The sequence below is a fragment of the Lepisosteus platostomus genome, chromosome 5 (genome assembly GCF_059453375.1).
Source record: "Lepisosteus platostomus isolate fLepPlt1 chromosome 5, fLepPlt1.hap1, whole genome shotgun sequence".
NCBI lineage: Eukaryota > Metazoa > Chordata > Actinopteri > Semionotiformes > Lepisosteidae > Lepisosteus > Lepisosteus platostomus.
In genome coordinates, this window is record NC_142615.1 from 54,877,154 (window position 1) to 54,904,248 (window position 27,095).

At 41.9% G+C, this 27,095-nt stretch overlaps 5 non-coding genes across 5 annotated transcripts; all 5 read right to left on the reverse strand.

Moving 5' to 3' along the window:
* Positions 1–14,974: 14,974 nt before the first annotated feature.
* trnal-aag (transfer RNA leucine (anticodon AAG)) lies at positions 14,975–15,056 on the reverse strand. Its single transcript has one exon. It is a non-coding gene; the product is annotated as a tRNA-Leu (tRNA).
* Positions 15,057–17,722: 2,666 nt separating this feature from the next.
* On the reverse strand, positions 17,723–17,804 carry trnal-aag (transfer RNA leucine (anticodon AAG)). The gene has a single exon. It is a non-coding gene; the product is annotated as a tRNA-Leu (tRNA).
* Positions 17,805–20,469: 2,665 nt separating this feature from the next.
* Positions 20,470–20,551, reverse strand: trnal-aag (transfer RNA leucine (anticodon AAG)). The gene has a single exon. It is a non-coding gene; the product is annotated as a tRNA-Leu (tRNA).
* A 2,665-nt stretch (positions 20,552–23,216) lies between these two features.
* On the reverse strand, positions 23,217–23,298 carry trnal-aag (transfer RNA leucine (anticodon AAG)). The gene has a single exon. It is a non-coding gene; the product is annotated as a tRNA-Leu (tRNA).
* A 2,666-nt stretch (positions 23,299–25,964) lies between these two features.
* Positions 25,965–26,046, reverse strand: trnal-aag (transfer RNA leucine (anticodon AAG)). The gene has a single exon. It is a non-coding gene; the product is annotated as a tRNA-Leu (tRNA).
* Positions 26,047–27,095: the final 1,049 nt, after the last annotated feature.

Genomic DNA, 27,095 nt, shown 5'->3' on the forward strand with positions numbered 1-27,095 from the left:
AAACCTAATCACTTTTTCTACATAAACACAGCGTGATTGCTCTCTGAAAATGCTTTTCCTTTATTTTTAAAGTAGGCTCAGATTTCAACTATAGATCGTATTATTATAAACTTTCTTGGAAAAATGTATTTTATGTAAACCATGTTTGCTACTAATTCATTTAGGGCTAAAATACGTTCATTGTCTTCTAATCGAGTCGAGTTGACATTGGAAGCCTGCCACACCCGGACCGTTAAACCAACGCATTAGCACGTCAAAGCCCATTGAGCCAGTATTGGCTTTAGTATCCCCCCCTTCTCCCCTCAATTCAATTCAAGGTGTTTTATTTGCATGACAGATGGGTACAAGCAGTGTTGGGTACTGTATGTATATTGTAACGCTTACAGCAGACAGCGCCTGCAATTTTTTATTTATAACTTAGTTTTTAAAATTAGTCAAGCAATACGAAGCATCTCCTTTTACTTAGTGCCTGAGCATACTGCAACGCGTGTGAAGCCCATAAACGATATTAATTTTGGAACTTAAACATACAGTATATGGCTGGTCTCGGTACTTTAAAGAAAACATACACACCAGTATTCCATTTCTCCCTAAACATTTTAAGCATCGAAGTCTTTAACTAACGCGATACCGGAGTCAACAAGCATACTTTTAGAATTTGATTAAAAGGGAATATAATATGGAATCGCGTATCTCCAGAATTTAAAGACCAGACAATCGCAAACTCGTTTTCAATAAAATTATTTTATTCATTCAGCAGTTTGTGAGAGGGACATCCAGCAGGGAGAGACACACACACCGGTTTTCATTGACAACATTGTTTTTTTTTCAATTCCTCTTGTCTAACAGGAATGTTTTGTTTGTGGACAGACTGTTAGACAAGAGGAAAAGACCGCCTCTTCCTACAAAGCATTTCGTTGATCCGATCACGAATTCTTTTCCAGTCGTACGCAGCAAGGGTTGAGAATCTCCGATTCACCATCGTACTAATGGTTTCCCGGAGATTGGGTTAAAAAAAAACAAAAAACATACTAACAACTGTGCCATCCTACTCCTTAGTTAATACATTTTATTATTCATAAACAGTTAACATTGTTAGCAAAATATTTTGAATTATATTTAACCCTATTTTTTCTTTAGTTTTGTATTTAACTTATTATATGATAGTCAGACTTAATGTATATTTGAACAATGAAAATATATTTTTACAAGATTTTACATTAAGCACTTAAAATTAATATGGTTAATTTATAATATAGTAAACTGTAACATGCTGTTACAAGATCGGTTAACTGCGAAGAAAATCCTTTCAGAGAAAATGTTTCAGGTGTGAAGAACGAACCTGTTCCCACACACCCTGCCCCCACTACCATTAGAATATACACAAACATTTTAGCGTTTCATTCTGAGCAGAAGACCCTCACACCTGAAGAGTGCTGGCTGTGACGAATTAAACCGGTTTTACAGGTTTCAATCACAGATTGGGACTCAGTAAAGTAACACACAGCGCCACTGGATTTGATAATACTGTACCTAACCAAAATCCGCAATATGGAAACAGAACCTAATTGTTGATAGATGATGTACTCGTAACATTTTTTCAAGACGAACTACAACATTTAAAAAATGACTTGTATGTACTTGATATCTCTAATCAATCCACGGGTTCCAGCACAAAACGAAACTAAAACGCATACCGTTTAGCGCTTCTTATTAGTTGCTCAAAAGTAATTTGACCGTATGAAATGCATAATATAAACCTAGAAACATATACGTGAGCAGTACTTAAGCACTGTAGTATCGGTGTTAAGACATACCTCTCAAATACTGTAAATCAAGTTAAAAATATCTCAAGACCGATTCTGGTCGTAATGAAACCATGCAAGGGAGTTTTTATGTCCGTTGCAGTTCTTTTGCAACATGAATATAATTATATCGTTATTAATTTCTTGAGATACGCGATTCCATATTATATTCCCTTTTAATCAAATTCTAAAAGTATGCTTGTTGACTCCGGTATCACGTTAGTTAAAGACTTTGAAGCTTACAATGTTTAGGGAGAAATGGAATACCGGTGTGTATTTTTTTCTTTAAAGTACCGAGACCAGCCATATACTGTATGTTTATGTTAAGATTTCCCTTCAGTGGTAAAATTAGATATGAATATTCAATACTTAAACGGGCACAGTTAAGACATTAAATATACATATACATATTGTATACAGTACAGTTTGCATACGGTAATATGTTTATGTTACGCGATTAAAAAATAAATAAATAAAACTGGAAGGTCCAGCACCACCATTATGTTTATATGGTTGTTTTTGTTGGTTGGTTGTTATTATGGTTATTAATAATACGATCTATAGTTGAAATCTGAGCCTAAATAAAAAGAAAAAGCAAGTGATTAGGTTTATGAGCAATCTAATTACTGATTCGTTTAAAACGCTATATAAAATAAAGTTTATTATTAATTTGCTGGACAGAGCGGTGAACATTATTATGCATAAGACAAAGATAACGATCCTGATCAGTTTAGAAATCTGTGTACGCTGTAAGGTTTTTACTTCTTAAACTTTTAAAATACACGTTTTGAATAGAAAGAAATCCTCTTCCTGGTAGTGTGTATAGCACGCCAGCATGTCTTTTTTCTCCAATCAGAGGGGTGTCAGATAGTGTCAGCCAATCACCATTCTGCGTTGGGTAGCAACGGGTGACTGTTCTCAGGCGGAAGATGTAAACAGCTTAATGTTCGTGTTAAATATTTTTTTTTTAATTCAATTAAACGGGCACAGTTAAGACATCAAATATACATATACATACTGTATACAGTACAGTTTGCATACGGTAATATGTTTATGTTACGCGATTAAAAAATAAATAAATAAAAATGAAAAGTCCAACACCAGCTGGATTCGAACACACAACCAGCCAGTTGGTAGTCACGCACCTAGACCAGTAGGCTACAAGACAGCTCGCATGATCAGGTAGGCGAAACAGCCTTACACAGTCCTGCCGCAGTACACGGATATAATCATACCGTTATTAAATTCTTTAGATACGCGATTCCATATTATATTCCCTTTTAATCAAATTCTAAAAGTATGCTTGTTGACTCCGGTATCACGTTAGTTAAAGACTTCGAAGCTTACAATGTTTAGGGAGAAATGGAATACCGGTGTGTATTTTTTTCTTTAAAGTACCAAGACCAGCCATATACTGTATGTTTACGTTCCAAAATTAATATCGTTTATGGCCTTCACACGCGTTACAGTATGCTCCTATTCTTTTTATGCTCAGCTACTAAGATTTCCCTTCAGTGGTAAAATTCAATATCTACAACGGGCACAGTAAAGGCGTTTACAGTAAGTCTTTCTACGACAGACCAACGGACCACGAGTGCCCCTGTCGGTCAACCAATCACGCACCGCGGTATCGCGTGTCATCTTACCTGCGGTATCTGTACTGCGGTGTCTGTACCGCGCACTTTGAATGGCTGCATCTGTACGTGTTTGGTTTTCGTTTCACTGATTCTCATTTAATATTTCAGAATTAACGACGAAAGAATCAGTTGCCTCGGAAAGCAGAAGCTTTGGTTCACAACGATCTTGAAGACACGCCCATGTAGTGCAGCGTGTGATATTTGTACTATAAAAGACCAAGTGCTCAAAGTGATGTCTGCGTTTACCGTTTAGACTTTTCATCTCGGGCGCACTTTTAGAAAGCAAAGATAGAGCAGTTGTGTTGAATGACGCTCTGATAGCCGTCAGCAGAGTGGCGCAGCGGAAGCGTGCTGGGCCCATAACCCAGAGGTCGATGGATTGAAACCATCCTCTGCTATACACACTGTCAGTTTAATGAAGTGAATTAAAACTGGTTTTTTTCTCTCGTTTGTGTGCAAGCTTCACACTTACTGTATTCGTTAATCTTTACCAAGATTGGTTGTTCTGAGATCCTTGATAGTTTCCTCAAATCCTTCAAATGAACATCCATATCAAAGCAATTATGTTTATATTTATTACAATTAAGGTACATATACAAAATATCAACGCACATTTGTATAATGCTCATTTAATAATGATGGTCAAGTTCTCCAACAAATCTGTGTTCTAATTTTAAAATATTTTTGCTAAGGATACAACGGGTGTATAAATTAATTCTCCTGACAGCCAGTTGAAGATAAAATTCCACACGTGAAAATGGTTCTCTTGGACATTTACTGAGGTACTTAATTGTTTACTTGTAGTTCCACACAAGTAAAATGCAAATTTCCTGCAAAGTTCAAGAGGGTTTGCAAAGAAATCCCATCAAGTTTAAACAGAGATTATGGTTACAGCAGAACAATCTGAAGCACATCCCTGAGTGGGTTTGAACCACCAGCCCTTTGTTTAACAACTGCACAGAAACACACTCCCGTTGCTTTTTGCCATTCACGTTTGTAGTTAAAATAAAATACTGACATTTTCCTGCCAGCCAGCAGTATTTCTCCTGCACTGACCATGAATAACCAATAACTTTATTTCATCTTTCGCATTCTGTAATCTACAGAAAAGGAAGTGAATACTTGTATTAAGCTAAATCAAGCCGACGGAAATGCACTGCCGTTGTTTTTCTCCACTTTTCGTTAAAAGGAGAAAAATCACTGGCATTTTCCTGCGGTATTTCTTCTGTCCTGATAAGCAAGACTTGTATGTTATCTTTCATAAGTTGTTTGAATTTCTTGAAGTTCAGAAACAACTTGTTCCAGAAGGGAAATGAACACTTGCTTCAAAGTAAATCAAGACGTACTGTATGTCTCTCTAGCTGTGTGTGCTCTTATCTGTCCATCTCTCTCTCCTCTTCTCTCTGGCAGTCTGTGCAGAGTAACTGAAGGGGATGTAACACCACTTGGCAAAGAAGAAAAATTCTGAGGCAGAATAAAAAAAAACATTATTCTCTTCTCAGTCAGATTCACAGCTTAGACTCACACTCAGACAGAAGCTCAACTCCGTACTGCTCTCTATCCTCACAATCCAGAACCAGAAGATATTCAGACGATCAGTGCTGCTACATGAACATAAAAGAGCTCCTGGTTCTCCTTTCTGTGAACTGGGCTCAGGGGTCACTGATCTGGCAGCTGTGGGCTCTGTTCCAGGGCAGAAGCAAGAAGCTTCTATTAACCCTTTCCAGGACTTCCAGCCCTTCAGTATTACTTTCTTTACTGTATATCAGCCTCCAAACATGTTTTTTAAGTGTTTTATAACACAAGTGAGTGTGTAATTATATTAGTATTTATGTAATAAACACCAGTATTGACACTCTGATCAGTATATTGATTATTAGTAGCCAATGGGCCGATGGTCGTGACTACAATAGTGACCAGTTGACCAGTCTATATCTCTGAGCAGTGCTCTGGTGATTCTACACCAGCCCTGGGATTCAGCTGCTCTCACAAGTGTCTCACAGACAGTCTTATAAATGTACAATTAGATGAAGTCTTGTAACAGTTATACAGTTAATGTAAATCATCAGACTATCTATAGAGCTGAGAGCTGGGTGGAAATAAAACCAGGATACACATTTTAACCTCCAGGAACATGAGTCTGATCCTCCTGGCTTCTATACTCTGATGATTCGTGTAAAACCCTTAAAAGCGCTTATTTCAGGGACTCGTTCTCTACTGCTCCACATGGGTACGCTTTGTAACGCATTAATCTGTGAAGTAAACTTTTTTTTTCTGTTTAATGAATTTCATTCCTCTGTTTGTCACTCTCCTCCTCCAACTGTTAGAAATCGCCTCTCTTCACAGCCCGTTTTTTTTTTGGGGGGAGATGTTATATTTGTATGAAAAGCCCTCCGGGCTCCGGACAGAAGTCTCCTCCAGCAGAGACGCGCTCTTTTTTGTTTATTAAACGTATAGAATTTACAAATATAACTACAACCAGAGGATCAGAAACAGGTACAAGAGAAAAAAAACACAACAGAAAAAAAAATTAACCACCAGAGATAATGAAGTAAATTATGTGATCAAATTGTATTTTTACATATATGTTTTCCTGGCTTTATTATTTCTCAATTATTTATAGAATTTAGTGTTTCAACATACATGCGTTTCCTGTATAAAATAAAACTCAGCACTCACTTTTTTACAAAACAAAAAAAACGCTTTTCTTTTTGCAACATTTCGAGTACCTCTGGCATTCCTGAAAAAGACACACAAAAGCAGCAGAGACGCGCTCTGCTTTGTCAGAATAAGTGCTGTGATGTCATAGACACCAGCCAGAGAGCCGGGATCAGAGAGAGAAAGAGTGCGGGAGGAGCACGGAGCGCACGGAGAAGAGTTATTGATCACTTATCTATCGACAACCAATTATTTCAACTGAAGAACCGTAGAAAAATCGATTAACTTCACCAATTGGTGAGTACTGATTCTTTTCTTGATCCTGTTTAAATATCTAAAAAACAGTTAATTAATAATAATTGCTTACACTTATATAGCGCTTTTCTGGACACTCCACTCAAAGCGCTTTACAGGTAATGGGGACTCCCCTCCACCACCACCAATGTGCAGCATCCACCTGGATGATATGACGGCAGCCATAGTGCGCCAGAACACTCACCACACATCAGCTATCAGTGGGGAGGAGAGCAGAGTAATGTAGCCAGTTCAAAGAGGGGGGATTATTAGCAGGCCATGATTGGTAAGGGCCAATGGGAAATTTGGCCAGGACGATAATGACTGTATCGACCAATTACCATAGTGTGTTTAGGGTTAATAATAATAATAGTTGCTTACACTTATATAGCGCTTTTCTGGATACTCCACTCAAAGCGCTTTACAGTAATGGGGACTCCCCTCCACCACCACCAATGTGCCGCATCCACCTGGATGATGCGATAGCAGCCATAGTGCGCCAGAGTGCTCACCACACATCAGCTATCAGTGGAGAGGAGAGCAGAGTAATGAAGCCAATTCATAGATAGATAGGGTTAATAATGTTCAATCTGAAATTAAACAATGATTATTCATATTATTATTTAGGTAACTGTATCCTAGAGCTAGAAAATGATATTTCAAGTTCATAAATGTATGTAAGTAACAGTTTAAATGCATTTTTCCAGTGTTTATAAATCATAAGAATGGTAACCACGGCGACAGGAACTCCATCACTGCACGCGTTTAAGTGTCTCGCATTTGTCACAGAGAGCGGTGTGACGTCACGGGTAGCAACTAATACTAATATCAGTGTCTTCATGTTAATATTAGTGAGATTACAACTGGTAGTTTTAATGCTAGTGTTCATGTGAGTATTAATGACAGTGGCACTACTGATTGTTTTAGTTTTAATGTTCATATTCATGTTAATATTAATTATAATTATAGTGTTACTGTTAGAGTATTAACACTAGTAGTAATGTTAGTTTTAGTAACAGCATTGCTGTTATTATTAGTAGTTTGTGTCAGTGTTAGTGATAGTGTTACTGTTGTAGTATTAGTAGTATTTATATTTGTGTTAGTTATTGTGTATCTGTGGATAAGTGTGTTTGTGGTATCTGTGCGTGTGTGGGTGCATGTCTGGAAGTGTGTGGTGTATGTGCATGTGTGGGCTGTTAGTGTGTGAGCGTGTGAGGTCTCTGAGTGTTTGGTGTCTATAAGTGTGTGTCTGTGAGTATGCGTAGTGTCTGTTTCTGTGAATGCATGCCTGTGAATGTGTGTGTATGGTGTGTGTCTGTGAGTGTGTGGTGTCTGTCAGTGGGTAGTTTTATATTTGTAAGTGTATGTGTTGGTATGTCTGTTAGTGTGTGTAGTGCCTGCGTCTATGTGAGTATTAATGATGATAGCATGTGTGAGTGTATATATGTGAATGTGTAAGTGTCTGATTGTGTGTATAAATGTGTGATGTGTCTGTGAGTGTAAATGTGTGTGAGAGTGTAGGTGTACAGTATATCTATCAGTGTGTGTGAATGTGTGTGTAGGTGGGCTTGGGTTCCACTGATGTGTCTGACAGAAGTGACCCATCAACAGGTGTTGAGTTCCAGAGCCGCTTGCAAATAAAAACACTTTCTAGAGTCATGACCAACATCCAGAGAGCTGTGAGTTCTCTGTTTTTATCAGTATTAGTAATAATGACAGAAGTAATTCCCACGCAAATGATTATTAACCAAGACAGACATCAGAAAATATCGCCTTTGCAGTGATGTCACACCTCTTCTTCATAAATTTTCTTTAATGACAGGACATTTCTGTGTCTGAGTGTCTGCTGCAAATAGTGCGACAAGCCATTTCTCTCCAATATTTTCTGGTGCGGTTATTTATCGCATACAAAATATTATTCTCATTAAGAATATTTTACCTGCAAAGTCACAGTGAAACTGCTACGGCGAATGAACTTTTTATGAGTGAAAAACATTCAGAAGACTTAATGGCTCCAGGGGAGGCTTGAACTTATAACCTCAGCATGACTCCACTGTATACAGCTATATAAGTAACACAGACTGACTGATTGTACCACTAGACCTGTGTAAGGCAGGCTTTTACACAGATTGTAAAACTGGCACAAATGCAGGGTGAAACATGGGGTTTTGGATGTGGATTCATCTCCACATGGGGGAAAGGGATAGTAAAATATCAAGGAAAATATAAGAGAAGAAAATAAAATATATGTGCTCACTGCAAAGTAGGAAGAGGTGGTTAGACAAGCAAAACAGCTTTGCAAATAATGTGAAGCGACATTGTTTTGTGTCAATCTGCTCACGAATTTCGCTTCATGTGCCTTAAGCTGTGCAATTTGTATGGTTGTTGAATGAGATTGGTTTCTTCAAAAGCCCGGTCAATTGCCAGTGGAGAGCTTGCCATTAATACCTTCATGAAGACTCCTTTAATTGTCAAGGCGCCTCCTTTGCATAGAATAGTAGCACCAACACTAAGAGAAAGGATGAGAAGTGTCTTTTATCAAGCTATTGCAGTGTTTGTTTGACTGAGGATCCTCGTGTGCTGAACTGGCTCCTGGAGAAGTGTAGTGCAGTAAAAGAGAAGGATTGTGTCACTCAAGACTGTCACAGAACAGAACAATACAATTACAATACTTTTATGAGAGTAAATATTACTGGTGAAACACAGTTTTTATAATGGTGAAAACAGGAGCACCTTCTCTATATTTTTGACTGAAATATTTAAACGACAAGAAATACTATCACTATGCAATTCATGAATGCAATTGAGCTCCTCTAAATGTTCTAGTCTGATGAAACAATGTATAGAATTAGGTGACAATATTGGAATTAATTCAAATGCACAAGATAAAGTTTCAGCAACAAAAATGTGCTCGAAAATATTTTACAAAAAAGAAACCTTACATTCACCTTAAACAACATTCACCCTCTACGTTAGCAGAGAACAGTAGGACAGATAGTTAGTGTCACTGGACACTGCATCACAGAGGCCAATCTCTTCTCCCTCATTATGCAGGCTTACCCACTCATGATGAACTGTCCTCCAGTGATAGTCAGCTGCCATCACCGACTCAGACTTCAGACTCAGTTCATGTACATATTATACCTTAATTGTACCTGCCACTGCATTACAATAATTTGATCAAAACAACTGCTAGACAATTATCAAATATTTCCTTTCTTCTTTTAGCAGATAAAAAATAAGTATTTATTCCTTTCCTCTCCTACCAGTCTTTGCAAGCCACCCAGTTTTCTCTGAGCCAGTGTGAGGTATGAGGCAGTCAGGGCTAACACAGCCGAGCACTCTAAAGAGCTGGATTAAAGCTCCAGACTCTTTGGGGACGTAAGTTGGAATCCCACTGCTGCCAAATATCTCCAACTATCTCTGTGTTAAGAAGCACTTAATTTTTTGTTGTTACATCCCTTTGATTTAAACCAATTTCATACCAATACATTTAAATAACCACACTGTTCTTACGGCATGGCTTTGTCTGGCAAAAAAAATAACATGACATCTCCTTTAAAACACACATTTTCTACAGAGGGAAAAGGAGAACTCGTGCCATTCAACCTTATAGCGTGATGTCATTTTCTCACGCTAATTTTTAGATGCTTGTGATCGAATCTATGATCCTTATGAGTGCGCTCACCCTCCATAAAGGTACCACAGATATAATGTGCCACGTTTTTAGAGAATTGCTTTAAATACAGGTCAGAAGAAGGCGACAAAATGTCCGCTAGGCAGTTCAGCGATGTCAACTGTGTTCTCTGTTGTTTATGTGTAGAGTGCCAGCCGTTACAACCAGGAACCACATAGTTTCAGGCATCAAAAAGACTTCCCCAAACCCTGATCCTGTCCTTACTCCGATGATGGCATTCAGAAATTTCCTGCAACAAAGCGATGATATGGTCTTCAACAACACACGTGAAAAGCTTGTTCCCTACCCCTGCAGTCCTTCTCAAAGAAGGACCAAGTGTGCTCAGTGTTAAATGCACTGTTCTTTATTAATAATAATAATAAACTTTACTTTATATAGCACCTTTAAAGGTGGCTTCTCAAAGCACTTTGCAGAATGAGAACAATACAATGAAAAAATACACAAGATAAGCAGGATGAGAATACACAGTTAAAGGAGACAGTAGATGGTGGTACTAAATACAGTAGGAGCAAAGGGGTAAAGAATAGTTAATTAAAGGCTCTTCTAAAGAAGGAGGCTCTGAGTCTGGATTTGAAGGAGTTTAGACAAGGTGACTCTCTGATATCCTTGGGGATAGAGATCCAGAGGTTGGGGGAATAACCGGAGAAGGCCCTGTCACCCGTAGAGTGTAGACGGGCTTGGGGGACAGATAGGAGACCAGAATTAGAAGAGCCAAGGTTGCGATTAGGGGAGTAGGGCAATAAGAGCTCAGACAGGTACTGAGGTGCCAAGCCATGGAGAGGCTCATAGGTGAGCATGAGGATTTTAAAGTCGACATGAAACTTGACAGGGAACCAGTGCAAGGACTACAGGATAGGAATAATCCGATCACCGACCAGGTCCAGTGCTAATTTCTCCCTTGTGGCCGCTTGTTCATTTTCGACTGTCGACTCAGAAGAAGTCCTCTATTTGACTTGATCAACACCAATCCCTAGAGGATTTCGAAAGGCTGAATCAAAATAACATGTGACTCTGGGTGGACTCCAACCCACAACCTTTGAATGACTTCATTCTATTAACATCTAGAAGCCCAACACGCCCTCCATTGTGCCACAGAGCCAACACTTGTGCTAAAACATAAAATACCTGCAGAAAGCTGTAACACATGCATATCCTTTCATCCTTAAATTGAGCTCCATAAATATTGGCAGTGATTGGCCCGCTGTTTATGAATAGATACCACTGGGATTCACACCCAGGATCTTTTGTTTTTTAGTCAGGCACACTAACCAGCTAAGCCATGGCACCAAACATGCAAAATGTTATCTACAGCTTCAAACATCTGTGAGAAACAGCCAGCTTTGCAGTGTTACACCTGCTGGCTCAAAAGGTTAACCTTTTCAAAGATGAAGATCGGGAGAGGATTTCTTTGTCAATTCAATCAAACGTTTCAGAAATGCTGAAAGATTGGTGTGATTCATGCCCAGCGTGGGTTCTTGTTTGCTTACAAATAGAATTAATTTCTTACTCCAATCTACTCAGCTTCAATTTTTGCTAATCTTTTGTTTAATTGCTTCCTAATGTATACTGTGCTGATTACTGCACTGTTCAATTTACCAGTTGATTTTCATTTCTTGTTTTGTAAGACAAAGAGGCTGTTCAAAACGTTACCTCACACTTCAGCCGCAGAGGCGCAGAGAGAGATACTACAACAGGTAACACCCCATGAGAAATATCATGAGCATCTGTAAAACCTCTCTACCTGCCCACTCCCCACACTGACGTGTGTGAGGAGGGTTTTAAAGGGACATTTTGAAGTGTAGAAACATTTTATCGTTCCGTAATTTTCTGTGCAGTTTGTTCCCCTTCAACTCTGCCCAACAACAGAGGTACTGTTTAATACGACAAGAGTAAAGGCACACTGCACATCTGCAAAAGACCACATCCGAGTTTAGTTACAGCAACATCAGAGATTGGAAGGTACAGTAGGTAGTTTCAGATCACTTTTTTATTCAAGTTTTAAGCAACCCTGAATACCTTCTTAAGAAAAATTTGAGAATCCCAGCTAAATCCAGTACGATAGCTGCACTGATCTACAGTATACAGTTAGAACACTGTTTGTGCGTTAAAAGAAGACACACCGCCCAGAGCTTTTCTAAAACAGGAATTACACATTTTGGAATGCGCCCTCCTTTATAAATTAAATAAAAGGTCTGAAGTCTGCTCCAAAGAAGAACTATATTCAGAGCTGCCAAAGAAGTTGAGATTTCACCAAGTGACAGGAAATATCTCATAAAACGAAGGTACAGTCGTTTCCATGTTGGACAAGAGCTAAAGCCCAGTGTTCTTTAATTGAGTAATGTAAGGAAGGAATGTGCTGCAGTAGGTAGTGTGGCTGAGCGGTCTGAAGTGCTGGGTTTTAGGCTACGGTCTTTTTGGTGTCATGGGTTCAAATTCCGCTGCTGCCAGTTTCTTCTATGTTAAGACCTTGCTTCCGATGAGAATTTGATCAGTTAAGAATTTATTCGACAGTCTGTCGAGAGATTGGGATATCTTTCAAGATAGTCTTTGTCAGCTCAACATCAAGGCAGAAAAAAGCTTTAATTTGTCTTCTCAACAGAAATGCTCATTGACCCTTTCAGCTTCACGCGGGGAACAACAGCTGCCGAGATAACTTTTCAGTCAGTGCGAATCGTAGTGTGCTGTAAATTCCATTTAATATTGCTTTTGGCTTGCATTCAGCTTTTATCAGTGAAACTCGAATGCTCTGCTTTTTCACACCGAATTGTCAGCAGGAGTACAGTTTATGAAATCTTTGCACACAGCGCTCCATCAGGAATACTTTATCAAGTTTAGAAGAAATTGTGGGATTCTCTGCATGCGTTCACAACGCATACCTCAAACAACAGCACCATTCAATGGGAAATTGATTCTGCTTCTTGCTGTTGTTCCTGTGGTTGCGGTAGTTATAAAGTTGAACGCTCTTCCACCTTCTGCCATAGTATTCACAGGGTCGGCTTCATCAATTGGCTCACAAAGGTCAACTGTGATTCGGCTCCGGAAAAAATCAGCAGCAGTGTCGTTATTTTGTCAGTGGGTATGGCTGTCTTTTAAAACACAAGAAAAACACGAGTTTGTGGATTTCTCCAAATAGCAACAGCAAGTTTTAAACCTGCGATAAACATTCTTCCAGTTGAATAGTTTTCCTTCAAGGAAAAGGCAGCACAACAGGGAGAGTCAATATTTAAAGACTTCAGCATCTGTATTGGATTGCTTGTATGCAGATATCGCTCAGAATCCCTAATATTATTCTCCCGAATTCAGTTGTGCAGTGCTTTAGTGGTTTCAGAGTTTCTTTTATCGACACTGCTGTAGTAGAGAAGTGACATAATCACAAACACAACCATTTGTGCTGGCTGTTTCACTATTAAGCTTTGTTAACTATCACATGATTTTAACTAATTTAACGTCATCTTCAGGAAGGCAAGAGAGCGCTGCACACTGAGCTGAAAGCTGTGTGAGCTCCTAACTGGGTGTCCTGTGCTGTTACATGCGCTCTCATATAGATTGCCACCTTTAAAAGTGCAATATAAAATAAAGTTATTTATTATAATTATTATATAACAAGCTCAACCCCTGCCAACGATTCGGTGTGAAGAAGCAGAACATTCAAGTTTCACAGACAGAAGCAGCACGCAAGCACAACCAACATTAAAATGGAGGGCATTAAAACTGAGTTTCTCGAGAGACTGTGAAAAAGCAATTCATTCCATTTCATATGAAGTCAGCTGAAAACAACAAAACTACATACAATACAAACAAGAGCACATATAAAATATCAATAACATCGGCAGGGGCACATGCTATAATACAATTACACTTTATGAAAAAGGATTACACAAGGTAAATAAAGATAAGGTCCGCACAGCTTGTTCTTACATTTTGAAAGAGTCCGTAAATACCCCTTTACGTCTATTTTGAACTGTTCAAACGAAGGACTCTTCCCAGACCATTTCACTTTATACCACGTTCCTAAACGAGGATGCATCTCCTGTTTTAGAACTATTTTCGTTTCCTTTCTGGAACAACTTGTATTGAAAGAAATCTATACAGCTTGCGAAAGATGAAACACAAATCTTGCTTATCAGTGAAGAAGAGGTGCTCCCAGCAGGCCAGCTAATACCAGCAAAGTTTTTTTTTCACCCTGACCCAGAGAATGGAGAAAAGCGAGGCGCCTGTGGCTCTGCAGTGTAATCAGTTTGCGAGTTCGGCGGTTAGCTGAAAGAGTGGTAAATGGAGCTCGCCCCAGCCCGTCCTTATTCTTTTAAAGCGGATAAAAAATTAACTTCGCCGCCATTACTACCAGCTTTAAAAGACTGCCATGAGCACGGAAAAAAACATACAGATGAGTTTTCTGGAACCGAAGCAGAGATTCCTTTTCGAACCAACTGATAAAGCTCAGCCAGTGAATACAGAATTTAACAGAATGTGAAAGCACGATCAACTTTGTAACTGCAACCACAGGAAAAACAGCAAGAAGCAGACTCCATTCTCCAAAGATTTAACAAGCTCAACCCCCGCCAACAATTCGGTGTGAAGAAGCAGAACATTCAAGTTTCACAGACAGAAGTAGCACGCCAGTACAACCAACATTAAAGCGGAGGGCACACTACGATTTGCATTGACACAAAAGTGATCTCGGCAGACGTCGTTCCCTGCATAACGCAAAAAGTGGCAAAACGCATTTAGGTTGAGAGGACGCAAGAAGGATTTTGGTTTGTGCCTTGATGTCAAGCTGAGAAAGTATCTTTAAACACTTTGCTTAGTTTCTCGAGAGACTGCCAAAAAGCAGCTCCCTCCCTTTCGTCTGAAGTCAGCTGAAAGGAGGTCGCGACAGAAGCACCTGGCAGCGGTGGGATTTGAACCCACGCCCCCGCAGAGACTGGAGCCTTAATTCAGCGCCTTAGAACACTCGGCCACGCTACCCGCTGTGCCCTCTCTCTTTGTCTCACTACTTGCCTGGAGGAAGCCGGTTGGGTTTTGCTCTTGTCGCCCGACTTAGTGGCGTTATGACCGTGGAATCGACTGCACCTGCTTTTTCTGAGATGCTTCCCCTCTCATGGCGAGATCTCGACTTCTTTAACACCTCTGGATAAAGATCTTCTGCGAAGCAGGTTTCAGACCTCTGTGTACAGCACCCTTGATGTCATTTTATTTTTACAGCAGCCGCATCCGGAAAGTTGTGTCTTTTACTTTTTATTTGAACAACAAAACTACATACAATACAAACAAGAGCACATATAAGGTATCAAGAAAATCGTCAGGGGCACATGCTATAATACAATTACACTTTTTGGAAAACGATTACACAAGGTAAATAAAGATAAGGTCCGCACAGCTTGTTCTTACATTTCGAAAGAGTCCGTAAATACCCCTTTACGTCTATTTTGAACTGTTCAAACGAAGGACTCTTCCCAGACCATTTCACTTTATACCACGTTCCTAAACGAGGATGCATCTCCTGTTTTAGAACTATTTTGGGCGGTATGGCTTATACAACACACCCACAGTATTCTAATGGTGGACTGCAGATCTGTGCTATAGTTCAGTCGAATTCGAAGGATCCAGCAATCGTACTGGATTTGACTGGGATACTGAAATGTCTCTTGCAAAACTATTTGGGTTTGCTTGAACCTTTGATAAAAAAGTGATCTGATCTGAAACTACCCAGCTTCCAATCTCTGAGGTAGTTGTCACTAAACTCGGACGTGATGTGGCACACATGTGCCGTGTGCCTTTACTTTTGTAAAAAACTGGTATGGGGAAAAGTTTCTTAATATTTCTTTTGATTAGCATGCAAGAAAATGTGATCATTACCTATGGAATTTCCCGCCAGCGTGGAGCTTGAATTCACAATCTTGAGATTGAGTGTTCAAGAGTCACAGAAGAGGTCGGCCTGGTCTTCAGTTTGCCAACGATAAGCTCCGGCAGTGCTCCTCTGTAAAGCAGATTGTTCGGATCGGTTATGTGGGACGGCACTTCGATACTAAGATCGTTTGCAGCACACGCATGGTTTCCCCCCTTCACGCAAAAAACATAGACGAAGGAAGCTCTCTTGTCTTGGGCTGCTGACTCCCGGATTTAAAGCGCTCTGGGTGCCAGCTAAGTCTCTAACAAGCACACTATAAAGACAGGAATTACACTTTGCTCACATCACGCATGGAATGGCGAGGCTACTTGTTCCAATATTATCTAGTCTCACCTCATATGGTGCCGATTCCTGGTTTTCATTTAAGAAAGAGCACTGCAAACACCGTAAACAGTGCAAAACGTGTGATGAAAGAAGTCTTTTCCCCCTTTTGTCTAAAGGAGAACACAGCGGAGTCATGCCGAGGGTTGTGAGATCAAGATTTCAGTGGAGCACTGTCGTCTACGTCTTTAGCTACATGAGTTGGACATCCTCTTGTACACGGAAAGCAGATTGAGATCCTCTGACATGAAAAGTGCCAGATAAAAGCCATTTCTCATCCTTTCTCTTAGTGGTGGAGCTATCGCATGTAAATGAGGCAACTTGAAAGGCGAGCAGGCTCGGTGCACACCGAACGCAGATGTCTCAGAGCAGTTGAGACGTGTCCAAGTGGCTGTCAAAGGACAGCACTTTGCCGGCGCCGTGGCTTAGTTGGCTAAAGCGCCTGCCTAGTAAACAGGAGATCCTGGTCCGATTCCCAGCGGTGCCTTTCTTCCTGTCTTACTGTACAGAATGTATCCTTACGGGCAAATCCCATGCCTTTTAATCCAGGTGAATGCAAGTGTTCGTTTCCTTTCTGGAACAACTTGTATTGAAAGAAATCTATACAGCTTGCGAAAGATGAAACACAAATCTTGCTTATCAGTGAAGAAGAGGTGCTCCCAGCAGGCCAGCTAATACCAGCAAAGTTTTTTTTTCACCCTGACCCAGAGAATGGAGAAAAGCGAGGCGCCTGTGGCTCTGCAGTGTAATCAGTTTGCGAGTGCGGCGGTTAGCTGAAAGAGTGGTAAATGGAGCTCGCCCCAGCCCGTCCTTATTCTTTTAAAGCGGATAAAAAATTAACTTCGCCGCCATTACTACCAGCTTTAAAAGACTGCCATGGGCACGGAAAAAAACACACTACAGATGAGTTTTCTGGAACCGAAGCAGAGATTCCTTTTCGAACCAACTGATAAAGCTCAGCCAGTGAATACAGAATTTAACAGAATGTGAAAGCACGATCAACTTTGTAACTGCAACCACAGGAAAAACAGCAAGAAGCAGACTCCATTCTCCAAAGATTTAACAAGCTCAACCCCTGCCAACAATTCGGTGTGAAGAAGCAGAACATTCAAGTTTCACAGACAGAAGTAGCACGCCAGTACAACCAACATTAAAGCGGAGGGCACACTACGATTTGCATTGACACAAAAGTGATCTCGGCAGACGTCGTTCCCTGCATAACGCAAAAAGTGGCAAAACGCATTTAGGTTGAGAGGACGCAAGAAGGATTTTGGTTTGTGCCTTGATGTCAAGCTGAGAAAGTATCTTTAAACACTTTGCTTAGTTTCTCGAGAGACTGCCAAAAAGCAGCTCCCTCCCTTTCGTCTGAAGTCAGCTGAAAGGAGGTCGCGACAGAAGCACCTGGCAGCGGTGGGATTCGAACCCACGCCCCCGCAGAGACTGGAGCCTTAATCCAGCGCCTTAGACCGCTCGGCCACGCTACCCGCTGTGCCCTCTCTCTTTGTCTCACTACTTGCCTGGAGGAAGCCGGTTGGGTTTTGCTCTTGTCGCCCGACTTAGTGGCGTTATGACCGTGGAATCGACTGCACCTGCTTTTTCTGAGATGCTTCCCCTCTCATGGCGAGATCTCGACTTCTTTAACACCTCTGGATAAAGATCTTCTGCGAAGCAGGTTTCAGACCTCTGTGTACAGCACCCTTGATGTCATTTTATTTTTACAGCAGCCGCATCTGGAAAGTTGTGTCTTTTACTTTTTATTTGAACAACAAAACTACATACAATACAAACAAGAGCACATATAAGGTATCAAGAAAATCGTCAGGGGCACATGCTATAATACAATTACACTTTTTGGAAAACGATTACACAAGGTAAATAAAGATAAGGTCCGCACAGCTTGTTCTTACATTTCGAAAGAGTCCGTAAATACCCCTTTACGTCTATTTTGAACTGTTCAAACGAAGGACTCTTCCCAGACCATTTCACTTTATACCACGTTCCTAAACGAGGATGCATCTCCTGTTTTAGAACTATTTTGGGCGGTATGGCTTATACAACACACCCACAGTATTCTAATGGTGGACTGCAGATCTGTGCTATAGTTCAGTCGAATTCGAAGGATCCAGCAATCGTACTGGATTTGACTGGGATACTGAAATGTCTCTTGCAAAACTATTTGGGTTTGCTTGAACCTTTGATAAAAAAGTGATCTGATCTGAAACTACCCAGCTTCCAATCTCTGAGGTAGTTGTCACTAAACTCGGACGTGATGTGGCACACATGTGCCGTGTGCCTTTACTTTTGTAAAAAACTGGTTTGGGGAAAAGTTTCTTAATATTTCTTTTGATTAGCATGCAAGAAAATGTGATCATTACCTATGGAATTTCCCGCCAGCGTGGAGCTTGAATTCACAATCTTGAGATTGAGTGTTCAAGAGTCACAGAAGAGGTCGGCCTGGTCTTCAGTTTGCCAACGATAAGCTCCGGCAGTGCTCCTCTGTAAAGCAGATTGTTCGGATCGGTTATGTGGGACGGCACTTCGATACTAAGATCGTTTGCAGCACACGCATGGTTTCCCCCCTTCACGCAAAAAACATAGACGAAGGAAGCTCTCTTGTCTTGGGCTGCTGACTCCCGGATTTAAAGCGCTCTGGGTGCCAGCTAAGTCTCTAACAAGCACACTATAAAGACAGGAATTACACTTTGCTCACATCACGCATGGAATGGCGAGGCTACTTGTTCCAATATTATCTAGTCTCACCTCATATGGTGCCGATTCCTGGTTTTCATTTAAGAAAGAGCACTGCAAACACCGTAAACAGTGCAAAACGTGTGATGAAAGAAGTCTTTTCCCCCTTTGTCTAAAGGAGAACACAGCGGAGTCATGCCGAGGGTTGTGAGATCAAGATTTCAGTGGAGCACTGTCGTCTACGTCTTTAGCTACATGAGTTGGACATCCTCTTGTACACGGAAAGCAGATTGAGATCCTCTGACATGAAAAGTGCCAGATAAAAGCCATTTCTCATCCTTTCTCTTAGTGGTGGAGCTATCGCATGTAAATGAGGCAACTTGCAAGGCGAGCAGGCTCGGTGCACACCGAACGCAGATGTCTCAGAGCAGTTGAGACGTGTCCAAGTGGCTGTCAAAGGACAGCACTTTGCTGGCGCCGTGGCTTAGTTGGCTAAAGCGCCTGCCTAGTAAACAGGAGATCCTGGTCCGATTCCCAGCGGTGCCTTTCTTCCTGTCTTACTGTACAGAATGTATCCTTACGGGCAAATCCCATGCCTTTTAATCCAGGTGAATGCAAGTGTTCGTTTCCTTTCTGGAACAACTTGTATTGAAAGAAATCTATACAGCTTGCGAAAGATGAAACACAAATCTTGCTTATCAGTGAAGAAGAGGTGCTCCCAGCAGGCCAGCTAATACCAGCAAAGTTTTTTTTTCACCCTGACCCAGAGAATGGAGAAAAGCGAGGCGCCTGTGGCTCTGCAGTGTAATCAGTTTGCGAGTGCGGCGGTTAGCTGAAAGAGTGGTAAATGGAGCTCGCCCCAGCCCGTCCTTATTCTTTTAAAGCGGATAAAAAATTAACTTCGCCGCCATTACTACCAGCTTTAAAAGACTGCCATGGGCACGGAAAAAAACACACTACAGATGAGTTTTCTGGAACCGAAGCAGAGATTCCTTTTCGAACCAACTGATAAAGCTCAGCCAGTGAATACAGAATTTAACAGAATGTGAAAGCACGATCAACTTTGTAACTGCAACCACAGGAAAAACAGCAAGAAGCAGACTCCATTCTCCAAAGATTTAACAAGCTCAACCCCCGCCAACAATTCGGTGTGAAGAAGCAGAACATTCAAGTTTCACAGACAGAAGTAGCACGCCAGTACAACCAACATTAAAGCGGAGGGCACACTACGATTTGCATTGACACAAAAGTGATCTCGGCAGACGTCGTTCCCTGCATAACGCAAAAAGTGGCAAAACGCATTTAGGTTGAGAGGACGCAAGAAGGATTTTGGTTTGTGCCTTGATGTCAAGCTGAGAAAGTATCTTTAAACACTTTGCTTAGTTTCTCGAGAGACTGCCAAAAAGCAGCTCCCTCCCTTTCGTCTGAAGTCAGCTGAAAGGAGGTCGCGACAGAAGCACCTGGCAGCGGTGGGATTCGAACCCACGCCCCCGCAGAGACTGGAGCCTTAATCCAGCGCCTTAGACCGCTCGGCCACGCTACCCGCTGTGCCCTCTCTCTTTGTCTCACTACTTGCCTGGAGGAAGCCAGTTGGGTTTTGCTCTTGTCGCCCGACTTAGTGGCGTTATGACCGTGGAATCGACTGCACCTGCTTTTTCTGAGATGCTTCCCCTCTCATGGCGAGATCTCGACTTCTTTAACACCTCTGGATAAAGATCATCTGCGAAGCAGGTTTCAGACCTCTGTGTACAGCACCCTTGATGTCATTTTATTTTTACAGCAGCCGCATCCGGAAAGTTGTGTCTTTTACTTTTTATTTGAACAACAAAACTACATACAATACAAACAAGAGCACATATAAGGTATCAAGAAAATCGTCAGGGGCACATGCTATAATACAATTACACTTTTTGGAAAACGATTACACAAGGTAAATAAAGATAAGGTCCGCACAGCTTGTTCTTACATTTCGAAAGAGTCCGTAAATACCCCTTTACGTCTATTTTGAACTGTTCAAACGAAGGACTCTTCCCAGACCATTTCACTTTATACCACGTTCCTAAACGAGGATGCATCTCCTGTTTTAGAACTATTTTGGGCGGTATGGCTTATACAACACACCCACAGTATTCTAATGGTGGACTGCAGATCTGTGCTATAGTTCAGTCGAATTCGAAGGATCCAGCAATCGTACTGGATTTGACTGGGATACTGAAATGTCTCTTGCAAAACTATTTGGGTTTGCTTGAACCTTTGATAAAAAAGTGATCTGATCTGAAACTACCCAGCTTCCAATCTCTGAGGTAGTTGTCACTAAACTCGGACGTGATGTGGCACACATGTGCCGTGTGCCTTTACTTTTGTAAAAAACTGGTATGGGGAAAAGTTTCTTAATATTTCTTTTGATTAGCATGCAAGAAAATGTGATCATTACCTATGGAATTTCCCGCCAGCGTGGAGCTTGAATTCACAATCTTGAGATTGAGTGTTCAAGAGTCACAGAAGAGGTCGGCCTGGTCTTCAGTTTGCCAACGATAAGCTCCGGCAGTGCTCCTCTGTAAAGCAGATTGTTCGGATCGGTTATGTGGGACGGCACTTCGATACTAAGATCGTTTGCAGCACACGCATGGTTTCCCCCCTTCACGCAAAAAACATAGACGAAGGAAGCTCTCTTGTCTTGGGCTGCTGACTCCCGGATTTAAAGCGCTCTGGGTGCCAGCTAAGTCTCTAACAAGCACACTATAAAGACAGGAATTACACTTTGCTCACATCACGCATGGAATGGCGAGGCTACTTGTTCCAATATTATCTAGTCTCACCTCATATGGTGCCGATTCCTGGTTTTCATTTAAGAAAGAGCACTGCAAACACCGTAAACAGTGCAAAACGTGTGATGAAAGAAGTCTTTTCCCCCTTTGTCTAAAGGAGAACACAGCGGAGTCATGCCGAGGGTTGTGAGATCAAGATTTCAGTGGAGCACTGTCGTCTACGTCTTTAGCTACATGAGTTGGACATCCTCTTGTACACGGAAAGCAGATTGAGATCCTCTGACATGAAAAGTGCCAGATAAAAGCCATTTCTCATCCTTTCTCTTAGTGGTGGAGCTATCGCATGTAAATGAGGCAACTTGCAAGGCGAGCAGGCTCGGTGCACACCGAACGCAGATGTCTCAGAGCAGTTGAGACGTGTCCAAGTGGCTGTCAAAGGACAGCACTTTGCTGGCGCCGTGGCTTAGTTGGCTAAAGCGCCTGCCTAGTACACAGGAGATCCTGGTCCGATTCCCAGCGGTGCCTTTCTTCCTGTCTTACTGTACAGAATGTATCCTTACGGGCAAATCCCATGCCTTTTAATCCAGGTGAATGCAAGTGTTCGTTTCCTTTCTGGAACAACTTGTATTGAAAGAAATCTATACAGCTTGCGAAAGATGAAACACAAATCTTGCTTATCAGTGAAGAAGAGGTGCTCCCAGCAGGCCAGCTAATACCAGCAAAGTTTTTTTTTCACCCTGACCCAGAGAATGGAGAAAAGCGAGGCGCCTGTGGCTCTGCAGTGTAATCAGTTTGCGAGTGCGGCGGTTAGCTGAAAGAGTGGTAAATGGAGCTCGCCCCAGCCCGTCCTTATTCTTTTAAAGCGGATAAAAAATTAACTTCGCCGCCATTACTACCAGCTTTAAAAGACTGCCATGGGCACGGAAAAAAACACACTACAGATGAGTTTTCTGGAACCGAAGCAGAGATTCCTTTTCGAACCAACTGATAAAGCTCAGCCAGTGAATACAGAATTTAACAGAATGTGAAAGCACGATCAACTTTGTAACTGCAACCACAGGAAAAACAGCAAGAAGCAGACTCCATTCTCCAAAGATTTAACAAGCTCAACCCCCGCCAACAATTCGGTGTGAAGAAGCAGAACATTCAAGTTTCACAGACAGAAGTAGCACGCCAGTACAACCAACATTAAAGCGGAGGGCACACTACGATTTGCATTGACACAAAAGTGATCTCGGCAGACGTCGTTCCCTGCATAACGCAAAAAGTGGCAAAACGCATTTAGGTTGAGAGGACGCAAGAAGGATTTTGGTTTGTGCCTTGATGTCAAGCTGAGAAAGTATCTTTAAACACTTTGCTTAGTTTCTCGAGAGACTGCCAAAAAGCAGCTCCCTCCCTTTCGTCTGAAGTCAGCTGAAAGGAGGTCGCGACAGAAGCACCTGGCAGCGGTGGGATTCGAACCCACGCCCCCGCAGAGACTGGAGCCTTAATCCAGCGCCTTAGACCGCTCGGCCACGCTACCCGCTGTGCCCTCTCTCTTTGTCTCACTACTTGCCTGGAGGAAGCCAGTTGGGTTTTGCTCTTGTCGCCCGACTTAGTGGCGTTATGACCGTGGAATCGACTGCACCTGCTTTTTCTGAGATGCTTCCCCTCTCATGGCGAGATCTCGACTTCTTTAACACCTCTGGATAAAGATCTTCTGCGAAGCAGGTTTCAGACCTCTGTGTACAGCACCCTTGATGTCATTTTATTTTTACAGCAGCCGCATCCGGAAAGTTGTGTCTTTTACTTTTTATTTGAACAACAAAACTACATACAATACAAACAAGAGCACATATAAGGTATCAAGAAAATCGTCAGGGGCACATGCTATAATACAATTACACTTTTTGGAAAACGATTACACAAGGTAAATAAAGATAAGGTCCGCACAGCTTGTTCTTACATTTCGAAAGAGTCCGTAAATACCCCTTTACGTCTATTTTGAACTGTTCAAACGAAGGACTCTTCCCAGACCATTTCACTTTATACCACGTTCCTAAACGAGGATGCATCTCCTGTTTTAGAACTATTTTGGGCGGTATGGCTTATACAACACACCCACAGTATTCTAATGGTGGACTGCAGATCTGTGCTATAGTTCAGTCGAATTCGAAGGATCCAGCAATCGTACTGGATTTGACTGGGATACTGAAATGTCTCTTGCAAAACTATTTGGGTTTGCTTGAACCTTTGATAAAAAAGTGATCTGATCTGAAACTACCCAGCTTCCAATCTCTGAGGTAGTTGTCACTAAACTCGGACGTGATGTGGCACACATGTGCCGTGTGCCTTTACTTTTGTAAAAAACTGGTATGGGGAAAAGTTTCTTAATATTTCTTTTGATTAGCATGCAAGAAAATGTGATCATTACCTATGGAATTTCCCGCCAGCGTGGAGCTTGAATTCACAATCTTGAGATTGAGTGTTCAAGAGTCACAGAAGAGGTCGGCCTGGTCTTCAGTTTGCCAACGATAAGCTCCGGCAGTGCTCCTCTGTAAAGCAGATTGTTCGGATCGGTTATGTGGGACGGCACTTCGATACTAAGATCGTTTGCAGCACACGCATGGTTTCCCCCCTTCACGCAAAAAACATAGACGAAGGAAGCTCTCTTGTCTTGGGCTGCTGACTCCCGGATTTAAAGCGCTCTGGGTGCCAGCTAAGTCTCTAACAAGCACACTATAAAGACAGGAATTACACTTTGCTCACATCACGCATGGAATGGCGAGGCTACTTGTTCCAATATTATCTAGTCTCACCTCATATGGTGCCGATTCCTGGTTTTCATTTAAGAAAGAGCACTGCAAACACCGTAAACAGTGCAAAACGTGTGATGAAAGAAGTCTTTTCCCCCTTTTGTCTAAAGGAGAACACAGCGGAGTCATGCCGAGGGTTGTGAGATCAAGATTTCAGTGGAGCACTGTCGTCTACGTCTTTAGCTACATGAGTTGGACATCCTCTTGTACACGGAAAGCAGATTGAGATCCTCTGACATGAAAAGTGCCAGATAAAAGCCATTTCTCATCCTTTCTCTTAGTGGTGGAGCTATCGCATGTAAATGAGGCAACTTGCAAGGCGAGCAGGCTCGGTGCACACCGAACGCAGATGTCTCAGAGCAGTTGAGACGTGTCCAAGTGGCTGTCAAAGGACAGCACTTTGCTGGCGCCGTGGCTTAGTTGGCTAAAGCGCCTGCCTAGTAAACAGGAGATCCTGGTCCGATTCCCAGCGGTGCCTTTCTTCCTGTCTTACTGTACAGAATGTATCCTTACGGGCAAATCCCATGCCTTTTAATCCAGGTGAATGCAAGTGTTCGTTTCCTTTCTGGAACAACTTGTATTGAAAGAAATCTATACAGCTTGCGAAAGATGAAACACAAATCTTGCTTATCAGTGAAGAAGAGGTGCTCCCAGCAGGCCAGCTAATACCAGCAAAGTTTTTTTTTCACCCTGACCCAGAGAATGGAGAAAAGCGAGGCGCCTGTGGCTCTGCAGTGTAATCAGTTTGCGAGTGCGGCGGTTAGCTGAAAGAGTGGTAAATGGAGCTCGCCCCAGCCCGTCCTTATTCTTTTAAAGCGGATAAAAAATTAACTTCGCCGCCATTACTACCAGCTTTAAAAGACTGCCATGGGCACGGAAAAAAACACACTACAGATGAGTTTTCTGGAACCGAAGCAGAGATTCCTTTTCGAACCAACTGATAAAGCTCAGCCAGTGAATACAGAATTTAACAGAATGTGAAAGCACGATCAACTTTGTAACTGCAACCACAGGAAAAACAGCAAGAAGCAGACTCCATTCTCCAAAGATTTAACAAGCTCAACCCCCGCCAACAATTCGGTGTGAAGAAGCAGAACATTCAAGTTTCACAGACAGAAGTAGCACGCCAGTACAACCAACATTAAAGCGGAGGGCACACTACGATTTGCATTGACACAAAAGTGATCTCGGCAGACGTCGTTCCCTGCATAACGCAAAAAGTGGCAAAACGCATTTAGGTTGAGAGGACGCAAGAAGGATTTTGGTTTGTGCCTTGATGTCAAGCTGAGAAAGTATCTTTAAACACTTTGCTTAGTTTCTCGAGAGACTGCCAAAAAGCAGCTCCCTCCCTTTCGTCTGAAGTCAGCTGAAAGGAGGTCGCGACAGAAGCACCTGGCAGCGGTGGGATTCGAACCCACGCCCCCGCAGAGACTGGAGCCTTAATCCAGCGCCTTAGACCGCTCAGCCACGCTACCCGCTGTGCCCTCTCTCTTTGTCTCACTACTTGCCTGGAGGAAGCCGGTTGGGTTTTGCTCTTGTCGCCCGACTTAGTGGCGTTATGACCGTGGAATCGACTGCACCTGCTTTTTCTGAGATGCTTCCCCTCTCATGGCGAGATCTCGACTTCTTTAACACCTCTGGATAAAGATCTTCTGCGAAGCAGGTTTCAGACCTCTGTGTACAGCACCCTTGATGTCATTTTATTTTTACAGCAGCCGCATCCGGAAAGTTGTGTCTTTTACTTTTTATTTGAACAACAAAACTACATACAATACAAACAAGAGCACATATAAGGTATCAAGAAAATCGTCAGGGGCACATGCTATAATACAATTACACTTTTTGGAAAACGATTACACAAGGTAAATAAAGATAAGGTCCGCACAGCTTGTTCTTACATTTCGAAAGAGTCCGTAAATACCCCTTTACGTCTATTTTGAACTGTTCAAACGAAGGACTCTTCCCAGACCATTTCACTTTATACCACGTTCCTAAACGAGGATGCATCTCCTGTTTTAGAACTATTTTGGGCGGTATGGCTTATACAACACACCCACAGTATTCTAATGGTGGACTGCAGATCTGTGCTATAGTTCAGTCGAATTCGAAGGATCCAGCAATCGTACTGGATTTGACTGGGATACTGAAATGTCTCTTGCAAAACTATTTGGGTTTGCTTGAACCTTTGATAAAAAAGTGATCTGATCTGAAACTACCCAGCTTCCAATCTCTGAGGTAGTTGTCACTAAACTCGGACGTGATGTGGCACACATGTGCCGTGTGCCTTTACTTTTGTAAAAAACTGGTATGGGGAAAAGTTTCTTAATATTTCTTTTGATTAGCATGCAAGAAAATGTGATCATTACCTATGGAATTTCCCGCCAGCGTGGAGCTTGAATTCACAATCTTGAGATTGAGTGTTCAAGAGTCACAGAAGAGGTCGGCCTGGTCTTCAGTTTGCCAACGATAAGCTCCGGCAGTGCTCCTCTGTAAAGCAGATTGTTCGGATCGGTTATGTGGGACG